The following is an 11,880-nucleotide window of genomic DNA, read 5'->3' as shown; positions in this document are numbered from 1 at the left end:
ATCCTTGCATATCTTATTAAGTCTACAAACATCTAAAAAAATGTAAGATGCCCATCTTATTAAAAAAGATAAGAATCCAATAATTGGACTATAAAATAACACGGAGCATTTTTTTATTCAAGAAGAGGTTTAAATATTCTTTTTAATAGTAAATGTTTAAATTTTAAGTTATTTTTAACTTCAGTTGTTTTTAAAATAATAAATAATTAAGTACTTGAATTACCAAGAAGCCAGAAAGCTCGTTTAAAATAAATGCTATCGTGCAATTTCATTTTAATTCGTTTCACAAACTTTTATTAACTAAAGTAAATATTCTAAAAATAGATTCTAACAGCAGAGGTACTTGAATAAAATGATTAGATATATATCATTAATTAAGCAGACAACAACGGTATTTAAACTTGTCGTTGAATATTTATTTTCATCCCTATATATTATAAATGTAAAAGTAAGTATGTTTGTTTGTTACGCTTTCATGCTAAAACAAGCGAATGGTTTTTAATGAAACTTTACAGCAATATAGCTAATATATCAGAATAACACATGAGATATAATTTATAAAGATATATTAATTAACATTACCATAAATTACAGATTTCTGTAAAAGTAGTCATTTGACATTACCATATATTACAGATTTCTGTACAAATAGTCAATATAAAATATTTCACAGCCATCTTCTCTGATATACTCAATGAATAATTAACTATTATACATTTAAAAAAATAGAAAACCATACATATATTTTACCTGTGTAAAACAATCCTTAACATTATTTCGAGTGTTATAGAAAGGGGATACGTCAGAGCAATCTTTATCAATCTTTCCTATTAAACCCAGCGAAGCGGGTGGGTATCACTCTAGTTTTACTATAAAACTTACTTAGAATAGAAATAGATTATCCTTTCAATGCTGTTTTTATTTGTTCAAATTGTTCGTAGTCACGCACAAACATGCTTAATTATTTGTCCATTTTGAATATTTTACACTTGACTTTCTGTTATCATGATTAACAATAAATGGAAAATCTTAACTATTTATAAAACGATCTTTACAAAGTGATTCATCATTTCACAGGTGAATGTGAATTATGAATGTTATATTTAAAAGAATGTATGGCAGAAGCGTATTTATCGTGTACCAAAGGCGGGAGATTAAGTAAAAGCTTTTAGTAAAAGCTTGTTTTCATTAAGAGCTCTGTAATATACGAAACCGAATTTTTTTTAGCTGTATCTCTACGGAAAATCATCGAATTTCTAGCCGCAAGGGCTTTTACTTTCTATAGTATTGGAATCTATTGCTCAAAAATTTTTATCACAACTTGCTGCTTTGCACCGAGGATTGAAAGGGTGTTATCCCTAAATTTTATACGTATTTAAATGTTAAGTTTAGAATAATATCAAAATTTTAAAAATTATTTTACAAAAAATTTATTAAGATCACTCGAAAGCTTGTTTATCTTTCTTGAAAATGAGGTATACTATGATTGAAGTTTTTAAACTATAGATTCCAAAACTAGAAAGTGCAAGTTTTCAAAAAAGCTATTGCGATTGAAAACTCGATAACTTTTCGCAAAGATATAGCTGTTTGAAATTAAGGTAAAATTTTGTGATGAAAAATGTATGCTTAAAAGCAAAAACTTAAACTATTGTGATACAAACGATATGGAAAAGGAATGGCTAAAGTATTCTTGTCTGAACACAGACCTTCTTTTCTGGCTTTTTTTAAGTTACTGTCCATACTCTAGAGATTGATAAAATATTACATAATTTATATTCAAATTCATAAAATCTACATTTCATTTAACAAAAAATTTGGTGGAAGGGGTGGGAAACGATAAATAATGTCTTACAAATTATTTTCAGAAATTTTAAATCATTTCGAAAACTGAATGTCTTTATTTTCACCTTTCATTTCAAATCACCTCTTATTCTATTCCTCGAAAAAATTTCCAAAAGAACTTACTTCGAAGATAATTTTAATTGTGATAGCAGTACTTTCAATTTGCTTTTAAAAGTAAAATAACATAAATATTGTAAGCAGTAAAAAGACAGTCAGAAGTTAAAGGGCAGAAAGACTGAAGTACATTTAGTGATTATATATTACGCACTCTTACAAAATTAATTATCTGTTTTATACAATCAAAACACTTTTAATTTAATTAGTGATAAAGGTAACAATGTTTAATAGGTTTTATTTGATTATTAATGAAATCATGCGAACAACTTTTTTTATTTTAATCTTCTAATATCATTTTTTTTATTAACTTTTCAAATTTTATTTAATTAAATATTATATATCGACTTGTAAAATCTCTATTATAATGTATAAAAGTAGTTTACTTAATCGTTAATATTATAAAAGATATAGATTAATACTGTTGGACATAATTATTGTCGTCATATTGTTAAAAAAATTATTTGTTCATAATAAAGCTTTATGATTGAAGGGTTCATAATGATGTTCTGGCACAGTAACCAAAAATTATATAGCAAGAAAATGGAAAATCCTGGAAACACCAGTCCAGCAATTATGATTTCCTCCAGAGATTGAAAAAATTACACATTTTTCTTAAAATCGAATAATGCATTTTTTATTTTTTCAATAATTTTTAATTCGATAACTATGCGCCTAGAGAAAAAATAGAGTATTTTTTGCTTAGAACTGATCAAAAAATACAAAAATATTTTTTATTTTGAAAAAATTCTTAATTTTGTACTTTGCGCATCCCTCCACCCTTTGTTTATCTATCGATTTTTCTCATTATCGATGTAGAGAGGGTACAGACTCATAAACGTAGGTTAGATACATATGTATATATACATACATAAATAGACATCAATTTTAACGATGGTCATTTTTGACATCTATTTGGTAGAGTCGATAGACATTTGAAGAATTTTTTTTTTAAATTCCATCATCAGTACAAAAGCAATAGGTCCATTTCCTTCGAAAATTCGCTAATACAATTAATAAATTAATGAAACAAGACTCATTAATTGTGATTAAAAAGATTCTTTGCAGTTTTTCCTCAATTCCCGAAACGGCCTGACATAATTCCCATAAAAAATTCGTCTTTATCTATCAATTATGTTCCCTCATATAAATCTCTGTCCTCCACTAGCAACATTATCCCACTTCGGAGTTAGAAAAGTTTAAAGCTCCAGTGCCAAAGGTCCAAGTCAGACCAAAGCATGTTTAGTTGAATATGAAGTAAAGTTTGAGTTTAGCTTGCGAATGAAGTAAGGTCAAGCATAGTATGTATAGCTATTAATGAATTTGAATCTGGAGGTAAAAGATTAATAATCGCTGATCAAAAGTTTTAATCAAATAATGTAGGGTAAACGAAGTTCATCGGGTGAATGAAGGTAAAAATTAATATAATTATTGGCAATTCAGAGAAAAGTTTATGTACATAATAAGATGTCAAAATAAATCAATGTTATTTCAAAAAATCATTTTGCATTTCTTATGCAATCAATTTTGAACCAAAATTCATAGAAAAACAATAGATGACGAAAACTGAAATATGATATACCTAACAACTCGCCAATATGGTTTACATTGAGTATGCAATAGTCAGCTTGTAAATAAAAGTCGGAAAAAGAAATGTTTTACATTAAAAAAATTTTTTATTATAAAACCACATTGACAATCAGTCTTCAGCCTACCTGTATTCTTATAAAATATCCTCATGTCAATACAAATACTATATACTAAGTCCTGTATGATTATGGGATACTGGACTCTAGGTACTTCATATCTTACCCTAATTGATCGTCTCGGGTATTATTAATAAAAGTAATATTCGTTAATTTTTTTAAAATGAAATTCATTGCTCATGATAGTTTATGCTTGACCAGTTTATATTTTTGACACAAGATATGATGCCCTTCACATTTCGTTTCAGTTATAATTCCGTTTACCAAATATTACCCTAAATTTAGATATCTATATATCTATATTTGCAGAATAGTACACATACATAATAAATAAATGGTTGATTTAGAATGGACATAATGTTAAATGAAATTTTCAACCATATCATTTTTGTATAAAGTTTATAGATATACATGAATATGAAAAGCAAATAAGTTTCGTACTAAATGTGTCAAACTGCATGATCAAGCGTCTAAACAATGGTTTCATCATAATGTTTAAAATTTTTAAAATCTTGAATGTCCGAACTTCATGAAAATATAAATTTTGCTTAAGTTGAATAAATCTACCGGATTTTGATAATGAATTCGAAAAATTCTTGCAAATATGTCTAATTTTTTTTAAATAGATTTTAATCCGACCAAGTTAAGGTGGGAAAAGTTACCGATGGGGTGATGCTCAAGCAAATGAAAACGTGAATTGTTGGTAGATTGACGAGAAAATAAAAGTATCTGAGAAAAAAGCGCGGATTGGAAATTCTGAAAAAAGCCACCGCAAATTGATCGGATATTAAAATATCTACCGTGTATAGTCGCTTTGTTCGCAATTTAAGGAAAATATTAATTTTAATACCTAAAGACTATGCATTTCTTTCCAAGTAAATGAAAATTCTTCAGCACTTCTTGCTTTTTAAATGTCTGTGAATCTGGAGAAAATGTGAATTTTGTGAGTTTAGACAGCATTCCATTCGAAATTATTTTAATATTAATGTCTCGGTATTTTTTTAAATATTGCGTTGAGCATATTTTGACATTATAAAGAGGGGAAACTCACTGAAAAAGAGATTATTAAGACCACGCCTTTAATAATTTGAGCTAGTGCTGTTGATATTTTTAACACGCTTTGATTAGCTTCATACGTATGTTAGTCTGTTGGTATGTTAGTATGTAAAGGAAACTTTGAACATGATTTTGGCCCAATTCAAAACTCGAATTAACTCGAAATTTGGCATACTTATTTATCAAGGACCGATGACAATACAATAATTTAAGAAAATAATATTAAGTTTATTTGATTATCCTGATCTGGATTTTCAGGAATATCGATTTTCATATCTGAAATATATACATTTATTTGCGCTCCCACCATATTTTTACTGAATTTGTTAAATAAATAATAGTCTAAAAATAATATATAACACAAAATAAATAATAGTTTAAAAATACTAAAAAACACGCTCTTGTAACTAGTTGAACTAAAATGTAAAATCTTAAATTCAAAAAAATCGCTTTATCGCAAAAAAAAACGTGGGGTGCTTTTTATGGTATTTTATAATAACTATACTTTAACCAATGTCTGTGATATTTCGATATATCGGCTTTATTTAAAAATACAATACTAAGTCAGCTAAAAAATGGTTAATACAAGAAATCAAACATTTAACATCTATTTCTGAAAGCATGAGAGTAAAATGCGTAATAAGAATCCAAAATTTTAGCGCATTTGATGACCTTGAAATATTTGCCTAATCTAAACTATGGAAAGAGGAAAAACATAATATAGTGTAAATAAAGTACAGTACTTTAAATTTACGATGATGTTGTATTAAATCATTTACAAGAAAAAATGAAAAATAAAAACTCGTTAAAAGAAATATCGACCGATACCTACATTTCAAGTGATAAATACTGATATTTCTTTATAATTATATCGATATTTCGATATATTGATATTTTATCAACAGTCCTAATTTGAACTTATTTCTCATGCAACATTTTTATTCAAATGCATTTGAAACACACTGCATACATATATTTTGTAGTTGTAATAAATTATTATAAATATCATTTTCTAGTTTACTATCTATGACATTTTGAAAATTTTCTATTAATTTAAAAGGTCAAAACAATAATAATAACATATAAAATAAAATATATCTAAAAAATCTATATATGAAAACAATATCAATATTAAAAGCGAGAAAATTGGTTAATAAAAGGATCAAAACCGCAGTGTTGTTGTAGAAAATGTACGTTCAAGTTACACCGCAAATATGTTAAGACAAATCTTCATGTGCCTTAAATAGTTGAAATATTTAATAGACTAATCATTTTCCACTAAAACTTCGTCAACAGGTTTTAATATCTTTTGCATCTTTGTCTCTGTCATCCAACGAGGCTATTGGTCACAAAACTCAAGTCTCTAGCAATAATAATCTATGACAAATAATCTTACATTCGGGCAAAAAAGAATTATTTAAATCGGACGAGTAGTACGCGAGCTATAAGAAAACGATTGGGCAGACTGAGACACAGAGAGATATTAAGAAACTTCACTATAAAAAGCTTTCCAGGACTCCCTAAAAGTTCTGAACTCATAGATATCCATCATTTATGCGGCCATCTTCAATTTACAAAACACATGCCCGGAGTAACTTCAACTCTAAAGTTTGCGAAATTAAACATATTCCAGACAATTAATTTTTACCTATAAAATGTATTTCCATATTAAAATTGATATTCGACAAGGTACTATTGACTCTGTGCGTAGTTGAGAATCAGCTCGATGTTAGGGAGAATCAGATCGATGCTCGCGCTACCAGTAGATAATTTTGGCATTAAAGAGGGTTGTTATGTATATAGTAAATTTCAAATTAAAATTTCATTAGAAATTGTGAAAATAAGAGACGAAAAACATAATATTTGCTAGAAAATAACATTGAATTTTCATTGTAAACCATATATTCAAACCAAAGACGTATACACCCATGCATAAAAGTGTAAATAAAACTATATAAGCTATAACTATAAAACTATTGTATTAGTCCTGAGTGGCCCGGAATCTGGTAACTTTGAGTTGACGCATTTATACATATTCTAGTCAATTAATTTTGACCTATAAAACGTATTTTATATTAAGATTTTTATTTTTCAGGAAATCAAAGTTTACGAAAGTATGAACAACAAAACCTAAATTTATTTTTTGTTTTTATACACAAATATATTCAATTACATAATATATAGCAAAGACATTTATTGCCAAGCTTTCTAATCAAAAGGTAAAGATAACATCATCGTAAAAATGTTTATTTCTTACTAAACTTAGAGCGTATATTGAATTTGTTCAGTCTAACGAAAATATTTTTATAAATATAACGTGTATGAAATAGATATCTTGGCGAAAAAAAAACACTTCTTCAAACTTTTTGTACAAATAAACGAAAGATACTTTTGTATAAAGATAACGATTATTTAAAAATTACTTCCTTATTATTAGGTTGGCAAATAATCAAAAGCAGGGCAGAAAGTAGAGCAGAAAAGGTCCGAGTCAAAATCAAATTTGGTGCTGCTAGCTTTGGGAATGTTGTTACCCTAGCTTAAAGCAATACTTGATATCTTTGTTGCCTACTAACCATAGTTGAAATACTTCTGTTGTATATCGCCTGATACACTTCTAAGAGCCTTCATTCAACACGGAAGTTCCTAAGAGCCTTTGTCAACAACCTTATACCATTTAAGTGTTTGCATATTCATGTTTTATCTTCTGTTTCCAGGGTGGGGAAGCAGAAAAGAGGTGAAACTTTTGCCAAGCTATGAACAAATACTGATAATGATTTGCATCAAATAAATTATTTTTTCTGAATTCGTAGAAACTGACTTCTCCTTTTACCAATACGCTCTATTCATTGTTGAATTTATAGTGCTAAAGGTACACTCTCCGAATTTTTGTAACGGAATTCTAAAACGTTAACATTTTTTTAAGTAAATTACATATTTTACACATTTGTTAATTATATTAATTATGTAGATTGTGCTTTAAAAAAAATTCTTTTACGTATTATATTAAATCTTAGTATACAAACAGCGAGGAGAGAGTTTATCTTTTATGTTTTTGTAAAGAAATTTCATTACACTGATGTGTTATTTCATAGCTCCCTAACGCCTAGTTTTATTGTTAAAAAAATAATGAAAGTGATAATACAAATCCATTGGTTTATGCTCCTGGTTCGTGATATATAAACATGTCTGTCTATAGTAGGATAAGATGTTGTACCTGGAGTACAACATATATTGAACCTTTCTGTTTGTTCAAGACACACATTTTTTTTTTAACTATAGAAAAAAATCGACAATGGTCCGAAATAGAGGCGCAAAACAATATGTTTGTTTTATACGTAAAACAAAAGTTTGTAAAGAGAATCATGTAATAGGCGCTTATTAATTTACATAAAGTCATCAAGTTAAAAAAAAAAATTTTTTCATAACACAGGCAAATTTGATCCGATGTTATTGAAATTTTTTTTTAATCCCAATAATTTTGGGTCATTCTTTTCAGCTGTGATATCAATTTTTCGCTAGCTATTACTTATGTGCTTAATTCTGACATCAGGACCCCACATTCTTGAAACCTATTAGAGCTAGGTTAATTTTGATCACAAATTTGAAGAGTATGGAACACACTTGCTTGAACCATGGTTCCCAAGCTTTTTCGAGAGTTGTTGGATACTTTAATTCTCAACAAAAAAATGCTATAAACTGAGACATTTTCCATTGCGGTATATTTTAAATAACTAAGCAAAACACAATAAATAAATTCTAATTCTAGGCACTACACTTTATCCTGTACAATACGTATGTACAAGGAAGAAAAACCAATGTAGTGGAATATATAAACTAAATCTGTGTGAGGTCTTCAATTTATGTAATAATATAGTCTTTATGATACTGTATTCTACAATGTGGATCAATGCTGGACATCGGCAATATTAAGGAAATGAAAATTAAGAGAAAAAACAAATTTTAAATAAAATATTTTCTCCATAGCAAAAAGGGGCTTTTGCAACAGACATATTTTTTAAATATACTCACCACTGTTATCGAGGTCACTCTAAGATCAACATCAAATAATTGAAAAAAATTTCACATTCGACAGGAATTAAGCTTTTTGGATAAACTGAGTTCCCTCCTACTTTGTTGGACATGGTTTGCAGTTCTTATAAAATATGCACGCCGCATTTCTACTTTGCAAACTACTGTTATAGAAACTATCGAAACTAGAGTCTAAAATCGAGATCAATTTCGATATAGCCTAGAGCCAAAACGATTTCACTTTCCATTCTTAAGGAATCGGAAATTAATACTTGAAACTAACTTTATGAAATTAAGGAAATCGTTGCAATGTCTTCATCGATGTATACTTTTAGGACGATTCACGTTCAGATACGAAACAAGTAAGATCATTTTTATCTTTACACCAATTCAGGGCTCAAAATTACATATTTTATATTTATGGACGTTTTTAGTCAGAGTTATAAAATAATATTATAATAAATATGAGTTATTAACCTTTTTATTTATTAAATAAATAAAATTCAACTGCATAATAATTATTCCCAATAGATTATCGAATAAATAATAAAAATTTACACTATGAATTTCAACAGTTTATCAGACATTTATAGTTTTCGAATACATAGATAGGTATAGTGAAAACGTAACTAAGATCTGTAGCTGTTTACAATTTTTTTCACGCCTTTCATCTATGAAGTATTGTCAATAATGATATCTTCGATAATTTTGGAGCAGCCCTGGTAAACGCAAAAAAAAAAAAAGATTTTATTTTAAAAATTACGACAATTAGTCATAGAAGCTGAGTGTTGATTCTACTCTTTCGAAATTATAAACACATTTTACTGTAATTTAACTTGTTAACTGAACTGCATGTTTACAAAATAATAAAAAATGGTGCAAATAAGATAAATAAAACGATAAAAAAATAACTATAAAAAATTGTTGTAACTAAACACCAAACACTTCTTTTATTGATAAGGAAATTGGGTCACATGTCTACTAACACTAAGCGTTAAGAACTAATTTGCTAAGTACGGAGATTTAACAAACTCGAGGACTAAGTATTATGCCTTTCTTAAATGTATCCCAAGTTTTAGAACTCTTTGTCTTCACTCTTCTATTTGTAGGTGGGATCAAGTTTTTTTACCGGTTTACTTTTAGCGCTAATGTTAAAAGGGCGATTACTGTAGACGTTCCAAAACCATTAATGTAGAAGTTATTTTTGCTCCTTGTCTTTCAAGTACTACATAATTACAGTTGATAGTCCTAAGTTGAAATTATTTTCCGGGGGCGTTTTATTGAAAAATGTTGCCAACAGTTTTCCTTCAACATTGCATATATATTGATCTTATGCTTATGGCGATTATGGACTACCTTGCGACGGGATTTCATTAAAGTGATTATTGGAAGTATAAAGAAATATTTCGGATCTTGGCAAGTCTATGCCAAGTAGAACTGCATCCAGGGTCGAATTAAACATATGAGGGGCCCTGGTGCCAAACATCAAAAGTGCCCCATCTAAAGGCAGAAATTTCTTTAATTATTTCGTCAATCTGATTTTTACAGTAAATTTTACTTTGAAGTTATTACAAGCACCCTGACTTATGTAGTTTTGGAGACCTACGATTGAAGATTGCATGCTCGCTTATTCCATCAGCCATTTGCTGATTTTTTTTTTTCATTTGATTTTTGGGGGCGCCCAGAACACTCGGGTCCTAGGCCCATCCGGACCCATGATTTAAACTAGCCCTGACGCCACCTGATTCTCTAGTTCAACTAGTTCAACAAGATAAAATTCACCAATTAGTTCATTTTAGTCCCTGCCTGGTGGAACAACTTAAGATGTTTAGATGGAATTTAAGACAAGTTTAAGATTAAATCGGGGGTGCCAATGTACTTATATACGTTTTTTCTGAAAATTCGACTATAAATTGTTTCTCGTTTTCATTTCGCAAGAAACTATAGTAAGCAATTCCATTTAAAAGCCTCAGAGGACATGATATTAACTTAACAATAAGTTGATTTATCAGCTTTATTCAGCTATTGTCAGATTACGACTACAAGACGATGAATTGATGCTTTGAAGATTACAAAAGAAAACTACAATACTATATAGTCGCATCAATGCATGTTTTTACTCGGAAGCCCTCAATAACAGCTTCAATTTTGATGATTTTTTTTCAAAATGATTCTTTTTGTATATTATTTAAAATCGAAAACATTTCAGATGGGGGAAATATTCTAGAGGGGTAATAAGCAATGTCGCGACTCGTACTCAAAAATGACGGTTTCAATTTTTAATGGATTTTTAATTGGTGCGGAACCTCATTTTTTTTAAATTAAATATAGCCAATGTTCCTTGCTGATAATTTAGCATTCTATAGGTGAAAGAACTTTTAAAATCGGTTAAGTAGTGAACTCAAAAATTACGATTTTTATATATTTTTATACAAACTTTCAACCCGTATTTCACTCGTTCCAGGGATGAATTTCGAAAAATCCTTTCTTATGTGACACCTACAGTATAAAATCAATATCTTCTCGAAATTTCAAACTTCTGTCATTAGCAATTCAGGCTGGGCTTCGATATATCAGTCGCGACATTGCCTATTCCTCCTCCAGATTATTTCCCCCATCTGAAATGTTTCTGATTTTAAATTAATATACAAAAAGAATCATTTTGAAAAAAAAAAATCATCAAAATCGGAACTGTTATTAAGGACTCCCTAAGAATGGCAATTTTATGTATTCCTTTATCCGACTAATAGTTTTCTTACATAACCTTCAAATACACACACAACGATGGTACACATTCAAACAAAACTAAATATATTTCCCATTTAAAATTGCCCAAGTATAACAAACTGATCAATAAAACAATTTATGTTATTTTATCCAATAATACTAAGAGTGTAAAAATTCAATTTTTACAACTATACATTGTCATTTTAATTAATTTTCATAATAGCGAAATTGTTGAAAATAAAAAAGAATGTTGCATGTTAAGTAAAAATTTTAATACAATTTGTATTATATTTTGTAATTTAGATAATAAATATATTTCTGCCATAACGTAAAGGGTAAAGTGTTGTACGTAGGATCAAAATTTAAATTTGAACTTTTTTTTAAAGCCATGCATCGAAATATAACA

Source organism: Chrysoperla carnea, chromosome 5, assembly GCF_905475395.1.
Source record: "Chrysoperla carnea chromosome 5, inChrCarn1.1, whole genome shotgun sequence".
NCBI lineage: Eukaryota > Metazoa > Arthropoda > Insecta > Neuroptera > Chrysopidae > Chrysoperla > Chrysoperla carnea.
This window is presented reverse-complemented; position numbering follows the sequence as displayed.